The following is a 21,727-nucleotide window of genomic DNA, read 5'->3' on the forward strand; positions in this document are numbered from 1 at the left end:
GGCCTTGGGGCAGTTAGGACACAGCACATACTGGAAAAAGTTTATGCTCATATAGGTAAATAAGAAAATAACTCCATGCATGACATTCTGGATGTGCTGCTGATATGTCCTGTCTTTCCACCTGGAAGAGCTCTTCTAAGAGAGAGGAAGCCTTTTTTAAAAATTGCTAACAGACATGGATAGGTGGCTAATGAGTTGAAAGTAGAAGCTGGCAGGACCAGAATTAGTTTTTATGGTAGTTCTAAAATCCTAAATCGTGCTGCTTGTTTTTGAGAATACAGATACTCTGTCCTTTTATCCTACATTTGCTTTGTAAAAACAATTGGAGAAAAAAGCAAAAATAACTTCTTGTCACTCAAGTAAGCAGACCTGGCTCTGAATATATAAAAGGAAGTGACAGTAAAAATAACAATATCTTATTGTACTGTAGTCCTTCAACAGAGAACCACATTTTGGGGTTCCCCTTTTTTGCATCCTTCTTTGTATTGTAAAGGCATCTTGCCCCAAGCAGAAGCTTTTGCTCTGGGGGTTCAGAGTCTGATTTCAATGGGACAGAGCTTGGTGTCAGCCAGTGCATTGAGGATCAGCTTCTAGACATTGACAAGGGCTCTGACTCTCCATGTGCATCCTCCAGGTTTGGTTTCTGTGCCTTCCTCTCTCCCCTTCTGCCAAGTGGTCCAGCCTTCCCAGTTTTTGTCCACTCATAATAAAGGCAGTGAAGCCAAGGTGCCACTCAAGGGAAAGACAGAAAAGAATGACAAAGACATACACTATTTCCATGATGGGTATGGTGATCACAAAATTAAGTGGGATTTGTTGTGCCATCAGCCTTCAAAACATGCTTCTATCCCCCAGAATAACTAAACCCCTTGCAACCCTTGGCCAGGAGACTGAAGCCAAACTTCTGGTAAACTGACAATTCAAGGGAAAGGAACAGGATGTGACAGGAAGGTCTAGATAGATTGAGGTGTAGATGAGAGGAAGGTAAAACCTAGTGTGGAATTTTGAGATTTGAGACATGATACTGGGAGATTGAGATACAGAAAGAAAGAAAGAACAACTGGGAATTAGAGTTTTATGTTGAGACTGGTTGGCAAGGAGCTGGCAGACAGAAGACACAACAGAACTTCAATACAAGGAAAGAAGAAGGAAGAGAGTGGAAGGTCAGGGGGATAGGCAGTGACATGGAGAACCAGACAAGAGACTGGACTAGGACCTGGCATGGGGAATGAAATTGGAGGCCCTGTTTGAGAAAGGAGTGACAGTCTGGGGAAGGAACAGGTGATCCAAGTCTGAGAGTGGAGATTGGGCACAGGCAGCAGGGAGGGAAGGGAGTAGCAGGGGAGAGCTGTGGGAAGCAGCCCCACAGGGGGCAGAGCAGGGGGTGTGTGGGTGGAAAGGGGCACCACAGGCTCTGCTTGCTGGGACATCCTGACTTGCAGAGCTGGAAGTGGAACAGAGCTTCCCTGAGGCTGGTCTTCGTGTTGGCTCAGCCAGCAAAGAATTTGCCTCTTGTGCTGTCTGCCCCAGCAGCAGCACAGAAAGGACTGGAGCTGTGTCCTTGGCCGAGGCAGCAGCAGCTGCCTGCCTGGGGGAGGACAGCAGGCTTTTGAGTAGTTGGATGACAAAAATTTTACAGTTGGGAGGAGGTAGTGAAAAGGCCACATGACCGAGGGAGAAAGGGTCAATTCATTAGTGTGGCAGCTACTAAATTAAGAAAAGGCAAGTGGGGCTATATATCAGAGGTATCTGAATTCGGTCAAAGATGATTCTGAAGTTGCTAGATTGATCTTGTGGTCGGCTTAAGCAAGCTTAACTAATTAATTGCTTTATTTTAGTTCATTGTGTAAGAGCTAGCTCCTAATAAATCACACTGTTTTGTAGAAACATGCTTGAAACAACTGTGTAAATACTAAATAGCCTTAGGATTTGCCTTACGAATCCACTGAATAATCCAAATTCCAACACTCATCCCCCTCTGCTGCTGGTCTGGATGGAGGATGACAGCCACTGCTGCTGTTTCTCTTTCAGTAACAGGGGTAGGAGTCTGTGCTGGACACACAAGGGTGGGGACACACAGCTGATGGCCCATGGAAGTGCTGTGATGCTGTGTGATCCTGCACCAACAGCTGTCCTTTCCAGGGGCACAGGAAATGCTACAGGTGTTACAGGAACATTATGAATGTTGCAAAGCCAAGCCTTTAAAAGTTAGGCAATGTCCAAACGAAATTGCCAGTGAAACCTTAATTCAGAGCCATGTAGGTTATGAAATGCTCTTTAATTATATTTCTCCTCCTGCTTGTTTCAGTGTGGATGGCAATAGTTCAAGGTCTTTGTACAGTCCTGTGGGGTTTCTGGGGCAACAGTCTCCTGATCCTGAGAGACCCTTCGCTGACACTTGTAAGGATTGTGAACTCCTGTGTTCACCCTCTGCTCTGGGGCAGGCCTGAGCCAAGGAGATCTGGGGACAAACATTGCTGATGGAGACTGGGAGTAGGTTGGAGCTGAGCTTTCCAGCATCCAGTAGGAGGGTATAAAATTACCTACTCCATTTGGGCAGATTAAAAACAAATCTTTCATGCCTGAATTCTGCCTTTGCAGAAATGTCTGTTAGTTCTGATTGTTGGCACAAGTATTGCCATAGTATCAGTCTAATCTCATATGACACATTGAAGGATTTGCAGCAGAAGGGTGGAGTTAGCAGTGTAAATTTCTTGGCTGATTTATCTCTTGTGACAATTGTCCTGCTCTGCTTTATATCAGCTTTTCAGAATAAATCAGGTTTTTTTTGAGTATAAAGTAACATTTCTTTAGATTTCAAATAATATTTTTTTTAAAGCAAAGTGAGTGGAACCAAAAGTAGACTCTCTAACAGAACCAGAGTACATGTACCACATATCCTTGGTAAATATTTCAATGCTAAGCCAACTGGGCAGTGACACTTTGAACACAAAGGGCCTGAGAAATGTAAAGGTACGTGACAAAACGTTCAGATCCTCCCTACAACACTACAGTCTTTTAATGCAAATGACTGTGTTCAATTAAGTCACACAAGAAACTTTTTTTTCAAACTCCAAGCTCTCAAAGCAAAGTGTGTATTTCCATGTCTTGTAGAGGATCCTGCACAGTCCTGATTAATAACAGCAAATAAACATCCAGTCACTGTAAGAAATATTGTCACTAGGAAATTTCAACTGGTTTCTGTCTTGTGACCCAATATGCCAAAATTCCAATTCTGCTTTTAATTCCGTCCAGCATTTATTAGTAAAAGCCCACATAACCACATTGAACTGCCTGGTTTGCCAAAGACTCACACAAAGGCAATTGGCAGAATTTTGGTATTTGATAATTGAATGTGAATAGCCTTGTTTCAATGAGACTAGCCCAGATGATTGCCAAAAGTTGTAAAAAATCTGATGGAAATAGCAGATACTCAGATCTGACTATCTGATGTGGCTCCCCAATTTACTCATGGTTTTGATCCTGCTGAAGTAGCTGCTGAACGTGAGCCTGTGGGACCAGTCCAGACTAGCAAGTACTGAGATCAATTAGTAGACTCCTATTAATTTGAACATATTTTATAAATTATAAAGTTGAGATGCTACTGCAGTGCAGAATCCATCAAGGCTTGAAAGGGGAGCTGATTGCAACCACCTGAGAACTTAGCATAAAAAAGCTAAACCTTTCTCAGCAAAATACTGAAAGCTCTGTTATAACAAGTCGTCAAAGAACTTGCTTTTAAAGCCCATCCTAAATGAAAGGGCGACTGATGGCAGGTGCTCTGTCACACTGGGGTGTACTTGTCTACACAGAGGTGTGGTTGTCACCTTCTGGTATCCCTTGCGAAGGCAGCTTGGTGGGGCTTAGCCTGAGATGTCTGCTACAGGAAGGGGAGTCAGCACATCGGTCTGGGGTTACAGCACTGCCAGCTGGGGATGGTCCCGATTTGTGGAGGAAGGAGACACGGGAATGTCGCGGTGCCCGTGTCCATGTCTTTGGCGGTGTCTCAGCAGCTAACGGCGCCTTGCAGCTGAGCCCTGAGCTGAGCACTGAGGAGGGCTGCTCCACACCAGCCCACCCTCCGGAATCCCGATCCCGGCTGCTGCGCTGGGGGCCAGCTGTTGGAACGGCAGGAACCCGTCCTGTTTGCTGTAACACTTTAAAGAGCCGCAGCGGGCACCGGCCGAGTTGCGGGCTGCGCTCCGCACCCGGGGCAGCTTCCAGCGGGTGTGCGGGGCCGGGCACCCACCAGGGACCCGCCATGGGCGCGGGGACAGCGCGGGGAGCCGTGCCCGAGCCCCGCGGGGAGCCGGCCCGGGCTCCGGCCCCTCACGGCCCCGCTCCCGCCGTCGCCACGGGCAACGCGGCGCTTCCGCCGTAACCTGGAAGCGCTCGGTGTCCGCGCTCGGCGGGCCCGCCCCGAGAGCCGCGGGAGGGCCGTGGGCGGGCGGTCCCGTGACGGCTCGGTGCGCACAGACGGTGGCCGGCAGGGCAGGGCCGGGCGCGGAGCGGAGCCGAGCGCGCCGCGGGAGGATGGCGGAGCCGCACGGTACGGTACGGGGCGGGCGGGCCGGGGGCTCGGCCGGGGGCGGCGGCTGACAGCGGGCCGGGCCGGGGGCGGCCATCGCCCCCGAGGGGCTGCCGGGCGATGGCAGCGACCGCCACAACAACAACAACAATAACAACAGAAAGAAAGGAGGAAGCTCCGTCGTAGAGCCTCACCTCTCCTCCTGCCCGCCGGCTCTCGGTGCCGGGAGCTGGCACGGGGACGCCGAAGCGAGCTGGCGTGTGTGCGGTGGCGGCGGCGCTCGGGGTAATGATCACCGGCGGGCGGGCAGTGATTGCCGCTGCCTCTGCCGGCTCCGTGCGGCCCCCACCCTCGCACGGGCGTGGGGCTCTTTTCCTGCTTCACCCGATGTATTTACTGTGCCAGCTCCGATGGAGCCGCAGAGACAGAACCTCGTCTCAAAAGTCGTCGCCTTCCTGTCTAGCCAGGTGATTTCCCCGGTGTTTAAAACAGAGGTGTGACGGAGAAAAGCGGTGTGACAGCTTCCCGCGTATGTTTGTGGCTGTAGAAGGCGTCTTCACCGAGTTGTTCGTGTCTTTCCCTAGGAAATGCTTCAAAAGCTGTAGTAACCTTAGTAAGGTGAACGGCCGCCTTGACTAAAATTGCGACTGGGCGTGAGCTGCACAGCAATTCAGCAGAGCTGAAGTTTGGTGAAACTGTGTTGCTGCTTCACTTGTCCATCCTACTTAGGAGCAGGTATGGACGTGGAATAAAACGTCACGGTGTGTGAGAAAACAATTGTGAAGTGCTGCAATAGTACTGGTAATCTTTAAGTTGTGTTTTTGAGGTGGGACTGTGGAAGCATTGCGTTCTGCACATGTGCAGACTTTTGAGGCAGAGTACTAATGATCGAGGAGTTGTAATTGTGTGTATTGTCATTGCTGCAGTACTTGGTGGGGATTTTTTTTGGCTATCAGAATAGAAGTTAAAATGGTTTTGGTAATTACCTTTAGGGTCTTAATTTTCTTCTGTTTCTTGTTTGCATGTTTGACTTGTATATTGTTCTTTTTACCTCCTAAACTGTGTGTGTTGTTTTTCTTTTTTCTTTTTTTTTATCACTAGTCATTATGATATACTTCTGTTTATAAAATCAAGGGCTTAAAGTAGGTGGTGGTCAAATTAAATCACACTTATTTACAGCCATATTTCAGGCATATGTTGTATGGTGATCTTGATATAAACCTACTCTGGTTTTGGGAAAGATTTACAGTATCTTATGAATTTGTTATTACACTACTGTGCATACATTTTAATTTTAGTAACACCCCTATCGTCTTAATTCCCCTTGAATGTTTTGGATTTCACTGTTTTGTTTTCTATGCAATTATTCTTTGCTCTGGATGAGTAAAATGGGAGATAATTTTACTAATTTGAAGCCATATTCCTTTAATTTTAGGCTGTTTGCTGGCCATCAGCATTTCTGTACATGTGGCAAGGCAAAGCCTGTATATTAGGCAAAACTGATTTTATATGCAACCTTTTAATACACAAAGATGATTCCAGACAAAGCTGTCCTTGTGTCCACAGCCTTCCTTTGAGGAATACTGAGGGATCCTCAAAGAGGATGCTGTCTTCTTCCCCGTCCCTCTATCTGCTCTTTCCAGAAACAATCCCCAGCGTTTTTTGTTTGTGGTGATGGCAGGGGAGGGTCCATGAACAGTTCTGGTTGTGAGTAGCTGCTGTTCCCGGTGTAGTTTTTCCCTTTCCAGCGTGGCATATCTGTAAGGCAGGAGGTGCTGGGAGGGGCGTTCCTTTGTTATGTTGACACTTAAATCGCACTGACGGGTGTATTCTCCTCCAGGAATTTTGTGTGACTGAAGGGATTCCTTCAGACGAGGGATATTTTCTCCAGCTGTCTCCCTGCGCCGTTAGCCTATGCACAGAAATTAATTGCTTGGAAGATCACTGCTGTGCGTGTGCCTTTTAGGAAACCCTTGGATTGATTGTGACTTGGCTGTGGCTTTCTAGAAAAGCATGTTTCTGCTGGAGCAGCGTGTGTGTGGCACTCCTGGCTTGTCACCGCGAGCCGGCAGCTGTGTCCAGCACCCGTGAAATAGGTGGATGTTGATGCTTGTGTGTGGGCACGGTGCTCATGCATGGTAATTGAATTAGGGCTGTCAAAGCATCTTCTGCATGTTCGAAATAAAGATCACATTCTGCGATCCCTCCTTGACAAGGCTGAGGAAGCGCAGTAAATAACCAAGCTCTGTTTTGGGAAGGTTTAGTATGGTAGCAAGGAAATAAAACTGCCTTAAGAGACCTCAGTGGTTGCAAAATACCACAGTGGAGAATTAGGGTGGGTGCTAGAAGGAGCCATGTCTCTCTAGGAGCAGGTTCTCCTTCGTCTTTGAGGAAAGATGAAAGCTTCTGTGCGCGGGAGGGGAAGGCAGCGTTGTCCCTTCCCGTGTCCCACCACGGCCCCTGGCAAGGCTGTCCCTGGTGCCCAGCTTGCCCCTGCTCTCCCCAGCACCTGGGTTTGGGGTATCTGTGCTGTTCCTGGGTGCAGGAAAAGCTGGTGCCATGTCCTCATGTCCAGCCCGCCATCCCTCCCGTTCAGTGTGGCCAGTGCCATTTCCCACCCGGAACACTTCGAGGCTCGTTGCTTTTGATTTTATTTTTCAGTGGATGCTCTTTAAATTGAAGTGAGGCTTGCTTTTCACTCTGTTGTCATAATACCTTGTATTTATTTTTACTGCATGCAACTGCACCTCAGAGAAGATATTTCTCCTCTCGCTTTCTGGTGGGTTTGCGTGTGTGTGTGTGAGAGGGCTGGGGAGGATACAGAACCAAAGATTAAAAAGCCAGTTACAACTGATGGTACAGATAAAAAGAACTCTTGTTTTGGTGGAAGCTGTACTGGCTGACATGGTCTAGTCTGTTTCATACAGTGGTCTTGCTGTCTTACAAAATGGACAGGGCTGAAATGTAACAGGTTGTTATAATAAGCAAGGTAATGTTTGCTGTGTTAGCCATTGACCTTAATTCGCTTGTTTTTTTTTGCTGCATTGCTTTGCCTTGACTCTGTTGTGAAATACACATCACGTACTATTATAAATCTGGGAATTCTCCAACATCAAATTTGGTTCAATAAAGGCATTTTCAGGATATCCAGGTCTCTGGATGAAAAGGGAATTTTAATTACTAAGATTTTTTCCATCGTTTACCTCCAGGTAATGTATCTTTTGTATAGAAATTTTGGACAGTTTATAAATGCTTTTAAAAAAGTGAGTTTGTGCCGTGTGGTGATTTTAGACTGTTTTAAGATTGTCTCAGTTTAAGAGGTACTTTATCTGTATTGCTCTACAAGAGAAATGAGAGAACAGAGCCCATCACATAATTGCAGACATGCTGACTGCTGTGAGGATGTATTAAGAGGCTGTGAATTGGTGTAGATAAATACTAGGATACATGGTCAAAAAACTTCTTAAAACAATCTGGCTTGCCTGGATACTTGGTTGTTTTAATATTGTTTTACCATTAAGGTGTACATGTTGGGAAAAAAAAAGGTAAATACTTGAGTCTATTAGTTTGCTTTTTGCTTTCTCTACAAAAGCGTAGTCTGTTCTCAGAGTGGATGTGCATTAGATCCTGGTTTGCACGCCTGCCTCCCTTTCTGCCTCAACCAGTGCTGGAGAGCATTTTTTTTTTTTTTTTTTTTGCCACAGAAAACTGTTTTTGAGCCAAGTTGAAAGTTTGCTGCTGTGTGTTAGTGGTGGGGGTTTGCCGGGAGGAGCAGCCTGGGGACCGAGCTGTGCTCCAGCCCGGGTGCTGTCTTTGAGACGTGAGGCTGGCGCTCGCATTAAGCTGGTCGTAGCTTGCTCTCACCTTTGCTGTGCCCATCATCTCTGCGTGCTTTTGTGCCCAAGGACGCTTCATATTCTGAGCGTGCACAAGAGGTAGGGTGCGATCCAGCAGTATTTCCATGGAGCCCTGTTGATCCCGTAGATATTGTATCCGGTTCAGTGGACCTGCCTACCCTGTGGTCGCAGGCTTTTTGTTATGCATGCATCCTAATTGTTCTTTCTGTCGGCATTGTGCGCTGACTGAAGGGGCTGTGCACCAATGCAAATAGCCTTTCTAATACCTCCCGCATTTGCATTATAATGGCTGCATAAATGTTGCAGCACATCTCAATTCACTCGCTGCTTTGACTGCTCGGCTTTAAAATAGGTTCTCTCTGTAGCACAGATCTTGTTCGTGGTTGGTATCGCTTTGGAGAGGGTTTCTGAAGTGCATCCCTATTAAACAGCGAGGCTTGTTTGTGATGAGGTGCAATTTTAACTTAGCTATGTTCTAGTCTCCCACTCCTTTCAGCCCACAGGTTGATACATGCACTTGGAGGCAAAAATTTTTCAAGCTTTAGCAGTTTTTCACCAACTATTTCTAAACTCACTATATTTGGGGTTGCAAAACATGTTTGCTTGAGGTTTTGTTTTGCATTAATTCCAGAAATCCTATGGAGGTCTGTGAGAATATTTGCTACATGAGGAATGTGAAACATTGTGTCACTGTTGTTTTGGTGCTGAAACATTTGTTGACTTTTTGAAAGTGTCGATACGGGGATGTGACTGGAAGCAGACACTCTTTTTTGGGAGCTGGTGGCAGATTGCCATCACCTGCCTGTCAAAAGTTTGTTTTACGTAGTTGTTGAACAGAACAGTGATTAGTATCACGTACTTGACTCTTAGTGATTAATAGATGCACTGGGACTTTTTAGTATCATCAAAGAATGCAGCTTTTCGTGTGGCTACAGACTTGTTATTAATGCAATGTGTCAAATTTTGGGAATGGTAGTACGTGAAACTATTATTACTATTTTTTGGCTAATCTGTTTTAATCCTAGGGTTCACTCTGTTTTATGTGTTTTAGTGTATGAAGACTGCAGCAAGAAAGGTATGTTTAAATCAAATGTTAGGGTTTTTTAAATATATCTGATGTTAGTAGCTTGTCACTCTTCCACTTGTTTGCACATATTAAAGAAGTATGAGTTATTCAGGTTAAGGATATGCAGAATGAGCTTGTTGTAAGAATTAAAATTACAGAAATTGTTTTCTGAAACAGTAAGTGATAGTATTGTAGGAATCCTAAATTTACTTAGGGTTCTATATGATGATGAATGATTGACTTATATATGAAGTATTCTGTGTAATGCTGCAAACAACATATGTGTTACTATAATACAGTACTTTTAACACTTATCCTGTCAAAAATTTGTGTCTATTAAAGTTTAGAATAACTATAGTGATGGGCATGAAAATTCAAGGTTAAATAATGTTATTTGAAAGCATAAAAATAATCTTGAAACCCCAATATCTGTGAACACTAAGCTGTAGTGTATCTATACTTCATGTGCAGATAGGTATGGATTTTAATTATCTATTAGATATTACAGATAATGTTGGTTTAGTACATGAAGAAATATGGCAAAACCACTTCAGGATTTGCAGTTGTATGTAGGTCTGTATTTTCAGTGTCTCCATCCTAATAGGAATTAGTATTAAATCAGAAACTGAAGAGTTGTTTCATGACAGTTTGAATGGTCAGAACAATCCATTGGTCTGGCATGTTGTCTTGACTGGGAAGAAAAGTAAGTTTATTTATTACTTTTATGAAGAAATACCTGACTGGCAGCCAAAACAACCAGGGCCTGATATTTATTTGTAGCTGAGGTACAGCAGTGATTGTGAGGAGTCAGATTTAGCAATGATTGTGAGGAGTCAGATTTCTCTCTTTTGCTTTTCTTTTTTCTTGCCTGTGCCCCAGCCATTTAAATCTTGGCAAATAGGGGATTTTGCTTTCTCTTTGTTATGAGGCTTCTGTCTTGTAACTGTAGCATATGAACTGTCCAGTCTCCTATGTAACAAGATTTCTGACTGTTGTAAATTTTTTTGATGATGAAAGTTATAATCTGTTTTATAATACACAGCATTAATCGTAGTTATTGAGAGTTGTCCTGGGAGGAAACACTCATGTTATGTCAAAATGCTTAGAGCAAAAAACAAAAAAAACAACCCTCTTTTTTACTATTTCTTAGCTGTTGCATAGACTTTTCTTTTATAAACAAAAGAAAGCTACTCAGTGTGTCACAACTTAAAGCTTATGTTGCACAGTAGTGAAGGTTGTAGTAAATCTATAGATAATTAGCTGAAACTCTGTGTACAGTGCAAGTGCAGGTGCTGAGTGAAGTGCATTGTGCTATGGAAAGGTTCAGAGTCTTAGCTTCAGTCTTCCTTTTTTGTTTGTGTTAGACCTAATCTAACGTCATTCCATCCTCATTAAAAAAAGAACACCTTGTAATCTCTCTCAATGCTTCTCTCCCAACTCAACACCCCCCCAATCAACCTGCAGCTGTCCAAGGCAAAGAAAAAAATTGAGCAATCATTATTCCCTTCATTAGATGAGAAGTTGTGTTTCTGAAATTGTGGTGTTGGAGTTTTGTGCTTTGTTATATTCCCCTTCCCCCTCTGCTGCAGAAAAGCAGAACTATGCATTTCTTTTAATTCCAAGGGATAACTGCACAGCCAGGAGCCTTTTGCAGATTGCTGCAAATACCAACCCCTGTTTAGAAGCGTGTAGTTACACGGAGTCACTGTGTGTAGCAGAGAGAAAATGACTTCACTAGCAAACTGTGTGTCTCCTGGAGGCATCAGGTGGCTTAACATGTAAACAAAGGTCCACTGCAGTCAAAAATAGATCTTTATAAAAAGAAATAGTGCAAAAAAAGTGTCCTTCTAAACAAGGAAGTGAGTGGCTAACAGAGAATTCATCTCTGTAGTCCTCCAAAGTGCTGATCATAGCAGAATATGAAGGATTTACCATGAAAATCCATTTTGCTCTTTCTTCTGATGTAGCACTTAGAGTACATGACTCTTAAAAATGGTTCATGTAGGGATATGACTGTACAATCAAAGGGTCTAAAGCCAAGAATGTATAATATGCATAATTTGGAGTGATTTGCACAAATTTCCTATTGAAGGGATGTATGGGTTAAATGAAACCTCAGCTCAAATGTTCTTGTTAATATGTTAAATTGTGACAATTACTTTTTGAATAGCTCTTCAAATCTGATGGCTATTGTTCAGTACTTACAAAACCAAAAATATTACTTATTAAAGAGAACTTTCTAATACTGGCAGGTGCATGAGCTTTATTGAATTTAAAATTGTACATTTCATGAAAAGGGAATTTTGTATTAGTAAACAGCACAAATGAAAATACCTGGGAGCTTGTTTTAGTGCAGCAGATTTTATTTTGGTAAGTCTGTTCATGTCTTTTGAACTCTCTGATGGTGTGCAGATGATCACAGATTTCAGGTGATCATGTTTGTTTTTCACAGTGGGCTACATACTTGCTTTTTGGAATACTCAAAAAATTGTTTGGCAGCTTTCTTTATAGCATATTGTGTGTGGCAGGGCTAGCTAGGAGGGAACAAAAGTTTAAATATTATACCTATGAGATTTAATTCAGAATTTAAATGCAACAAGATGGATTTTTTTCCCCCTGTGATTTCATCCATAAATTTGTTTTCTATGTTTTAGGTCATCATTAGGGACATTTTTACAGTAGTAATTTCTCTTTTCCCCATAAGAAGTCTTCAGATAAATCTTTGTAATTTTTTTCTTGCATTTAGGCTGTATCCTGTCTTGTCTTTTAAAACTTATCTCTTTGCAGGGCAGCTCTTTGGAGAAGCCCTAAGTCATACCCAGATATCGAGGTTTCAGTTACATGTTCTCACTGTAGTATCATGTTTTCTTCTTCTAAACTGAGATGCTGTTTATTGAACCAATTAGCTGCTGGGTGCAAGCCAGAACTTTCTCCTGAAATCAGAATTAATGAATAAACACATTCCTCTGGAAGGATTCCTGTTCTCACCGGGCGGTGACAGCTAACGTGTGACAAGGACACGGTTCGTGTCCTGTCGCCTCGGTGCCCGTGTGTGTGTCTGGGCCTGCACTCAGCCCTGCCAAAATCCGTGGGGTAAACTTCTGAGTATGGATCACAAATTTCACATCACGTATCTGATGGTATGTCTGTCTTGGGCTGTTTTTGAACCCATTCCAGCTCTTCTGCAGTCAGCAGATGGGATGCATACGCCTTCATTAACAAGCAGTTAACTCCGCTGGTAGGGCTGAATTTTCATCACGCTCCGGGTCTCTGGCTTGGCTCTTTCTGCATTCCAGCTCCCACTGTTTGTTCTGCTGTCTCTAAGATGAAATCGACAGGAGCGTTACATGCTCCTGCCCTCCTGTGGTAATGAAAACCCAAATGTTTTTCTCAAAATCAGGTTGTGTAAAAATAAAAAAGAGAGAGAGGAGAACAAGGAACTAGTTTTTCTCTTCTGGAGCAGCTGCTCACATCTCAAGATGTGCATTTGCCTTTGGTGAGGTGTTCTGCTTCGGAAGCCCTGGAAAAATCGTAGTTATTTCTGAATTTGCTGTTGCAGTATCAAAAAGAACTTGTAGCCTTTTATAGTCCTGAATAAACTTTCTTGCCTTTATATGTGATGTGTACTATCCCTTTTGCATTAGAGAAATTAAGGCACAAATTACAGGGGAGGTTTTGACCAGCACCAGTGGCAGTGGGATAGCTCTGCCTTCCCTCCTTGTGAGCCAGTGGGAGCTGAAACCCAGTCCTAGGATGTGGCTTGGAGACACCAAGCTCACCATGGCTGAGGAGCAGAGGTGGATCCCAGCCCCAGGCTCCTCACTCCTCCCAGCCAAGTGGAAGGTGGAGAAAGGCAAATGGGCACAAACCCATGGCTGCAGTGAGATCTTTGTTGGCTGGAGGGACCACAGAGAGTAGCATGTTGCATCTTTAAGTGTACAGTGTGGTAACAAGTAGTCATGTGGCCTGAAAGGATCCTGAAATGGTTGTAATCTGTATGTAATCTTATTTCTTAATGAGCCTCTGTATTAATAATACTAAAAGAAAGGTGCTCTCAACTTCAAAGTTCATGGTGTATCTAAACTATGGGCATACACCCTCAGTCTCTGCAGGCAAATCTTTGTGTTGTTCTCAACCTGTAAAGTCTTGGAATGAGAAATCTGTGTTTGTCACAGCTTTCAGTCCTGTGATTTTCAGTGTCTACTGAAACTGGTTTGTTTTGTTTTTTCCACTTAAACCTGCTTTATGTTAGCAGGGAGACTTTCACAGTTTGCATGCTGTTGGTTCTTTGGGCCAGCTTTCTGTCTGTCTTTCAGAAGTATTTAATATAAGCTGATCAGTTATATATCATGGTATTCTAAAAGTATCCTTGAGAGATGCTTCTCACTGATTTTTGCATTGCTGTGTACTTTTACAATGTGGTTTTTGCTCCCTTGTCATCTTTGAACTACATAATTAGTAGTTGAAGTACCTTCTGACAAAAAGAAATGGTCCAGAATATTTTTTTTTTCATCTTGGCTGTAAATGTCTTATTTTGTGACACAGAAACAAGTTAATGCAAGGCAGAAGGGTGTAGAGAGCATGAAAGCTCCTCATTGCTACTGCTTGTCTGTATTCCCTTATCCTGAGGTAACGTGAGGTATCCTGCCTCCATTCATCTTAATGCACACATTCAGGTATGTGTGCATGCCTGAACTTTTTCCAAGTCACTGGTATCCTTCCATCATTGAATTACTCTGTTTGCAGGTCTAGAGATATAAAGTTTTCTAATAAAAGCAGGGGGAGAGAGCGTGGAAAGTTTGTATGCGAGTGCCACTTTCAAATCATTGTTTCTAAATAGTTCAAATCATTAATTTCTTTCTCATGCACTTTTCCAGTGATAGAGCAGTGACTTGTATGTCATGTGAGCAAATAGTTCTGCTATACAACCTGCAAATACAATAGGATTGTATGTGGCTGTAAAAGTTCATGGACTGAATTTCAAGTTTTCTAGGTACAGAGTGTAAAATTGCTGCTGAGACACCTTAAATCCCTTCCAAGAGTAAGTTTTCTTTCCTGTGTAAACAACTTTCTCAAGTAGTGGAGGGTGAGATCAGTAACAGCTCTGGATATATCTTAGTCATGATTTTTATGTAAATTCAGTGTTCTAGCCTGGTTTATAACTAAATGAGGCTAGGAACTCAGGAACGTACTTCAAGTGTGTGTGGTTTATAGCATTTAAGTGTGCTTCAATACTAAGCTAGTACTGACAGTTGTCAGACTAGTTATGCTACTCTGTAAGAATTACAGAGGCTTTTGGTTGGGTAGGAATTTGTGCAGTACACACTGATATTCAGCTCTTCAGATTGCAACTTCTCCACCTCCTGTTTGAAGAATTATTGTCAGAGAATGTAAGAAGTGGGGAGGAAGGAGGAGTTGTGGGGGAGAGAAGCTGCCCCTGTTTGCACAACCTTATGCTCAAGAATCACAGGAGCTGGGGGCTGGTAGGGAGGAGGTTTTCTCAGACATGTGCTGATCCTTTAGCCCCAGATGGGAATAAAATACTGCATGTGTAAGGGGGGGGTGGAGCAAGGCTGGTGGTGGGATGGAGGAATAGCTCTGGCATGTGCTGGGCTGGGAGGGCTCGCAGCAGTTCAAGTCCTGCTCCTCACACCCTTCTGAGCCAGTTCTGATGTCCTGTCTGTCTGTCTGCCACTGCTCTTTGGTTATCCCTGTACATTGTCAGAGTTCCTTCAGCCTGTACCCAGTACTCCTGTCTCACTTCAGGTGCATGCTGCTGGTTTTCATCTCCTTTACCCGTACTGGTGTTTGCTGTCTTTTTCTCATCCTTTGTTTTCCTTGGGAGTGTCATTCGTGTGATTTTTTTTTTTCTTCCTTCCTCACTATTTTGAGAATGGTTGAGTGAGAAAGGACCAAGCAGGTAGCAAGTATTAGTTAAAATTAGTTAATCAATTCTTTGTTAAACTGATTTTATTTATTTGTTTTTAGAGTTTCAGGTACAGTGTTTCTACAGTGTTTCAGTTTCTTGTTCTTTCTGTTCAGGAGCTCTGTTCTCACGTTCTCAGATATGTTCTTAGCATTCTCATACTGTTCATATATATATAGTACCCTTATTTTGAACATATTGTTCTGGAGCATACTAAAATTTGTTCAGTCCTTCAAGTTAATTTGTGAGGCTGTGTATTTTTTCTGAGTGCTTTGAGCATATGTCTAATACTTTTTGGATTACACTTGGTTTGAAAAGGACTGTCTTTTAATCTGAGTTGGTTCAATCTGTGCAACTCATCTGAATGTCACTTAAGTGGCTGAAATAGCCCTCTCCTGCCCTGTGCACTAGTGCAAAAATTAAGGCTCCATCACTTTGTTGAGCTGTTAGCTGGAGGTTGGGTCAGGGTCACTGCACAGAGCTGAGAGCATCCTCACCTCTGTGCAGCTCAGAGAGGAGCAGATGTGGGCAATCCCAAAGCAGGGAATCACCTGTTCCCAGCTTGCAAAGTTCAGTGCAATCCTCTGGTTCAATGGGAACAGATTCTGCAAGGCACAAATATCTGGAGAGCAGCCGGCCTGGTGAGACACTCTTGTACCTGAGCTGCTGTAAAGGCTGCATTTTAAACATTGACAAACAGACAATTTCTTGCTGAATTATCTAGACATTTATGACATCTGTTTTCTGTCTGAAAGAAAGTCCAGTAAGGTGCAAAAATGTCACTCAGTATAAATAAGCATATAGTACAATTTTGATTTTAATTTTGTTAGGATAGTGATGTGAACTTCAGTGTAGTTCTAAGCTAGCCTGCTTATTCATCAGTTTTTTCAGATTTCCATTATCTTTTTAATTTTTTGGAAAGTGATGAGGTAAAAGGTATTGTTGCAATATTTATACAATATTGTTTTATTCAGATTGCATCTACATTTTTCCATGACGTTTTTCAGGTTAGCACTGCTGCTGCTTTCTACTTCTGCAATACACAAACCTTTCAAATGTGCTAAGAGTCTATCACTAAGCTGATTTTTGACAAGCAGAAATCAAGGTTTTCACTGTTTCTAGGAAAATTGTAACTGAAGACATTTTGGTGGGGTTTTTTTTTGGAAGAAAAGAAAAGGATGCCTCATCTGAACAGATTTTGAAGAATCTGCTTGGAAGGGATCATAGTGGCTTTCTTTTTACTTTTTTTCCTTTTGAAGGAAAACATCTTGTTCTTGTGAAAGGACCCAATTTATCATGTGTTTTCCAGAATTGTTAGTATATGTGAAATAATCTTTTAATTGGGCTCAAAGTTATGAGCAGAATAGTATTCAGTGCTGGGGCTGAGGGTGTTTTGTGCATCAGGCTCTGTGGCAGTGGGGGTGAGGATGAGGACAATTCATGGTAGGTCTGGACATGTCATGGTTCTTAACAGGAAGGTGAACAGAGCTTTCTTTCTCATCCTTGTTTGTTTCACTTTTATCTGCTATCCTGGGAAAGAAATCTCTGGGATCATCTTGGGGATCTGTAAGAATGTGGATGAACTTGCAATAAATTCAAATGCTGTCATTTTTGGGTTTTTTTGTAATGCTAATGCATTCAATGTTGAGTGGGGAAGAAAAGATGTAAAAAGCTAAATAAAAATACTCCTAAGAAGTTATGAAAATTAAGTTTTCAATATAAAGCAATCAGAACTAGGTAGGTGTGAATGAAATGGCTTCCAGTGCTGTAGGTGACCATACTTGTCAGAGTGTGTTTAATACCTCTCCAATCACTGCATACTTTTGCCATCCCCAAGACCCCTTCTCCAGGCAGTGTGTAGGAGCAGGAGTGGTGCCTGCTGACTGATTATTTTCTCAGTATTTTTATGTCTGTGATACTCTCTTATGTAGAATTTCTTATCAGCTGCTTCTTGCCCATCACCTGTGCCTGCCAGTGTCCCATCCTTGTTCTTGCTCCAGCTCCTGCCTCTTTCTCAGCTTGCCTGTGCTCCTGGCAGGAGCTTTTTCCTCTGTGTGCCTGCTGTGACCCAGAGGAAGGTGGGGAGGACAGTAGGAGGATGTCTCAGCTGAAAGCAAAGGCCTGTTTGGCCCCTCTGGGTTTGATTTGCTCTATGGGAATGTCTTGTGTCAGAAGCTGTTGGTGTTGAGGAGGTGAAGCAGGCTCAGGCTCTATGAAATACTCAGAGCTTTGTTGCCACAGGAACTCCTTGTAGTTTTCTTACTGGACTGAGTGGCCAGGAGTGAATATGTGGTGAAATTCACTGTGGCACCAAACATTATAATAGATTTGAAGTCCTTAGTCTAAACTAAAAATGCCATAGCTAAGAAATTGGTGTTAAGATTACCTTCAACTCGAACAAATCCATGTGCTTTTACCAGCTGTTAGTCTTGCAAACAGCTGAACCAAGTAAATTATCTTACCTTTTCCCTCTATTCTTATCTTCCCTCAAGGCCCATCACTCCAACCCCAAAACAATCCAAAAAACCCTGAGGGCTGGCAGGCAGATGCTGCCAAATGTCATCTTGAAGGAGTGAAGTCTTGTACAGATCAACATCTTTGCCACGGAGCCCTGGCTGTATGCAGGGCCACCTGAATCACCTCTGGAATGCATCTGTTTGTTTCAATACTTCACTGCTTTCTGTCATTGTGTTTAATTCTGTTATGCTCGATGGGGGAAAGCAGTTGAAAGCTTTGAAAGAGGCTTGGGAGTAATTTTGGTCTTCATCACCTCCTCAGGGTGTATAATGAGCCTACATTTCCATGGTGCCATTAATTTGTGAAGTTCCCCAAGGTATTTCTGAGTTGCTTGGGCTTCTCCAGCTGTGGCTGAGCATCGTTTCAAGCAGTGGTGCAGGACCATGGAATCCATTGGAATGTGGTGCCCATTGGAATGTGGTAATCTGCTTAACCATGTGCAGTAATGCAGCATAAGAGGGTGAGGACAGGGAGGGAATAATGCAAAAGCCAGTTGAAACTGAGTGGGCAGAATGCAATTAAGCTCAGAAATGTAGCAGTTAAAAATGAGACTCCAGCTGGAGTGGGCACACATAACACAGGGAAAACAGCATTTCTCTTTGACAGTTTCTAGTTCTTGCATCTGAGTATTTGGATGGCAGAAGTGGTCGGTCACATCATGTTTAGGCAAATGATTGCTGGAGAAAAGAGATGAGAATATTTTAATTTATATCTAGTTAGCTGAAACACAGCAATTTCTTTGTCCTCATGTTCTATATATATATATTAACCTGGCCTGAATCAGTTGCTTTCACCAGGTAAAATGCATTTATCTGAAAGAGTCAGATTACAAAAGCAAACAAAAAACACTCACTGGAAAGAACACTGCTTGAGCAGTAATGGGGGAAGATGTGTAGATTTTTTTGACTTTTCCTTCAGTCTGCATTTGTTTTGGTTTCCTGTAATATTTAAATACATAATGTAAAATTTTGGGAAAATACAGTGTCATAAAGAAACAACTCTAGCTGATCATTGTGCGGTTTTCAAATAAAATTTATTTCATTTAGTTGTAATGAAGCAGAAATGTACACTTCCAGCAAATTTGATGCTGATTGTGGTTGCTGTCTTTTCTCTGGAAAAAATGCTGATCTGTTCAACGAGCTAGACATTTTCTAAGAACTGGTCAGATCCAAAATATGTTAATGATTTTAAAGATGAGGAGATGTGTAATTGGAAACTTGTGGATAAAGTATTTTTTGGACTTTGACAGGCACTTCTATATCTTCCAAACTCACAGCATTAGTTGAAAAGTAAATGTTACTGCAGATTTCCTTTTCAATGCATTAGTTATATTTAAACTCAGTGTTCAATAAAACAAATATGTCCAGGCTTTTGTCGTCTTAACTGAAGATCAAGAACTGCAAATAATTTTAGCTAAAAACAATAAAAAATTGAAGAGAGGCCAGATATTCAGTGCTGAGCTGCAATGATGTAGTTGTTGTGACTTTGTCTGCTAGAACATAAAAGGTAAAGAGTCATCACTCCTTTTCATGTACAAAATTGTTCAGTGCTGAGCTGCAATGATGTAGTTATTGTGACTTTGTCTGCTAGAACATAAAAGGTAAAGAGTCATCACTCCTTTTCATGTACAAAATTGTGTTAAAAACACATCTTAAGTTGCTTTTTAGATAGGTTTGTTGTTGTTATTGTTGGTGGGTTTTTTTTTTGCCCTGTAGCATAGTGTTCCTCTGCAAAAGGATCCAGTGACATACAGTCACTAATTATGGTCAGAAAATTGGAGGGACTGATAATCATCCAGCACTGAACTTGGTGGAATAGTCATAATTATTACAGAAAAGCATGTTGAAGAAGGTGAACAAACTTACTGCATCAAGTTCAGAGATAAATAAACAGAGAACTGCTACAATAAACAAGATTTTTGGTAGATAATCCTGTGTTGCTGTTAGGGGCCAGGGTGGGATGCTACCCTAGATAGTAATTGTTTTTGTTTAGCTGTGATGGGGTTTTGTGTGTGCTTTGTCCCAATCTCTGTAGGATCAACACAATTTAATTTGTTGATAATATAGATAATTAGTAGATAATATGTTACTCTGCTTTGTGTGTTTACTTTCTCTCTTGCTTATAATCCATGTTTAGTCTCCTTTTTAATAGGTTTTGTTTTGATTAGTTGTTTTTATTGCTCAAAGGAAATGATGAATGAATGAAAAATATTTGATGCTGGTTTGTAGTTTGTATAATCACCTTTGGTGGGACCAGTGCCATTTTCTGTCAAATTGGTGACAAAACAGTGTGTGGCAGGTTGCTTCCTTTGTTTATAGGAGTTGTTGAGGGATCTGAATAGTTGTGTCTGGGTGCTTTGTAGTGGTAATAGTGAAAAGTTGTTTTACATTGGAAATTAAATTTTTTGCTACGAGTGGGTGATCTTTATTCAAAGGAGGGCATTGGGTGGATTGGAAGCACTTGCTTTTGCAGAAGGTTGTTTGCCACTGTAGATAGAGAAGTTGTATGGTCACAAAAACAAGAACTGGGTTTTCCTAGACTAATATATCCATTTAGAACCACTTTTTTAAGAGATGTTAGAACCTGCACTAAATCCTGCAATTTTGTTTCATCTAGAAAGTTAGGATTTTCAAATTTCTTGTATTATGCAGGATTACACAGCCTGCTGATACAGTGAGTTGCCATGGAAATAGAGACATGCAGCTCAAAAGGTACATGCTGGGGGGCCACACATGCAGAAAGTACCTTTTTACATATTAAAATAAGCTGCTCCATGGAGTTAGCAGAATTCTTTACTCTTGGAGTCTCTTTCTACAAAAACATGCAATGGTATTTTATAACTTGGCCAAAAAACTAGTGGGTTTTTGTTCCTGCAAAGGAGAAGAAGAGAGAGTGCTTCATAAAAATAATGTTGGAGCGCACAGAATGAATCACAGTATGTATATTTTTGTACTTGCTAGGTGAGTTCAGAGGCAGGGCACAAAAGATTATTTTGTCCTCCTAGGAACTTAAGGCGTAGGTGACTTTCTGTCTGCATAGATGACTTTGTCTGCCAGTGTGGAGCCTTTTTGTCCTGACTGCTCTGGACTTTGGTATGTGACCTGGCACTTAGTGCAGGGAATGGCTTCCAGAGAGCAGCAAAGCTGGTGACCAGTGGGTGAAGAGATGGATTCCAAAGCTTCAAACCCAGCAGTGATGTCCGTGTGCCTGCCCATTTGTCCTGAAAGGGCATGGGTGTGTCAGAAGCTGGGATGGGATGTCCTGGGAGATCTGCCTGGTTCTGCAAACGCACAGTGATCAACCTTGAAAACCTTTAGGAACTTCCTTATTTATAGTTACTCCAGGTGTAACTGCACGTAGGTTTATGATTAGATGCCTATAGTTACAGACGTGCTTGCAGATTTAAGACACCACAAGTGAAGCATAAGGAGGCCCTTAGAGGGTCTAAATGCAGTCGTTGCCCCCTTGGACTGAGGTTTGCTCAGTCATTCCCTCGTCCCTCAGTTTTTGCCGGAATGTGGGGCTGGGTTACACTCGGCTGTTTGGCAGCCGTGGAAGCAGCAAACAGTCGGGATGCTCTTGGCTGCAGTCCTGTGGCAGATGAAGATGTTCTGAAGGGCTTGGAGGGCTGTCAGAGCCCAGGCCTCCTCCTTGCCCAGCTCCACAGGCTGAGGCTGTGCCTGCAGTGAACAAGCCGCTCCCTCAGCGTGAGAGGGGATTAGGGTGAAAGCTGTGTCACATCCTGGGGTGTTGAAATCAGGCTGAATTGGTAGTCTGTGAACTACCATCTGCTGGCCATCCACTTAGAGGACTGAGATGAATTTAATGGTCAG

General features: G+C 42.7%; 1 protein-coding gene across 7 annotated transcripts in view; it reads left to right on the forward strand.

Annotated features, from left to right (window-relative positions):
- Positions 1 to 4,398: 4,398 nt before the first annotated feature.
- The window catches only part of SHOC2 (SHOC2 leucine rich repeat scaffold protein), a 59,901-nt gene continuing 42,572 nt past the window's right edge, over positions 4,399 to 21,727 (forward strand). Inside the window, exons 1-2 of one of the 7 annotated variants that reach the window (XM_039709028.1) lie at positions 4,404 to 4,549; positions 5,113 to 5,289. The gene's annotated coding sequence lies outside the window, so the exon portion shown is untranslated. Of the gene's footprint in view, positions 4,550 to 4,833; positions 4,996 to 5,112; positions 5,290 to 7,635; positions 7,738 to 9,312; positions 9,461 to 21,727 lie in introns of those variants that run through there. The other 6 variants (XM_039709026.1, XM_039709027.1, XM_039709025.1 and 3 more) reach the window with 6 other exon arrangements.

Source organism: Passer montanus, unplaced genomic scaffold (genome assembly GCF_014805655.1).
Source record: "Passer montanus isolate IOZ18808 unplaced genomic scaffold, ASM1480565v1 scaffold21, whole genome shotgun sequence".
Taxonomy (NCBI): Eukaryota; Metazoa; Chordata; class Aves; order Passeriformes; family Passeridae; genus Passer; species Passer montanus.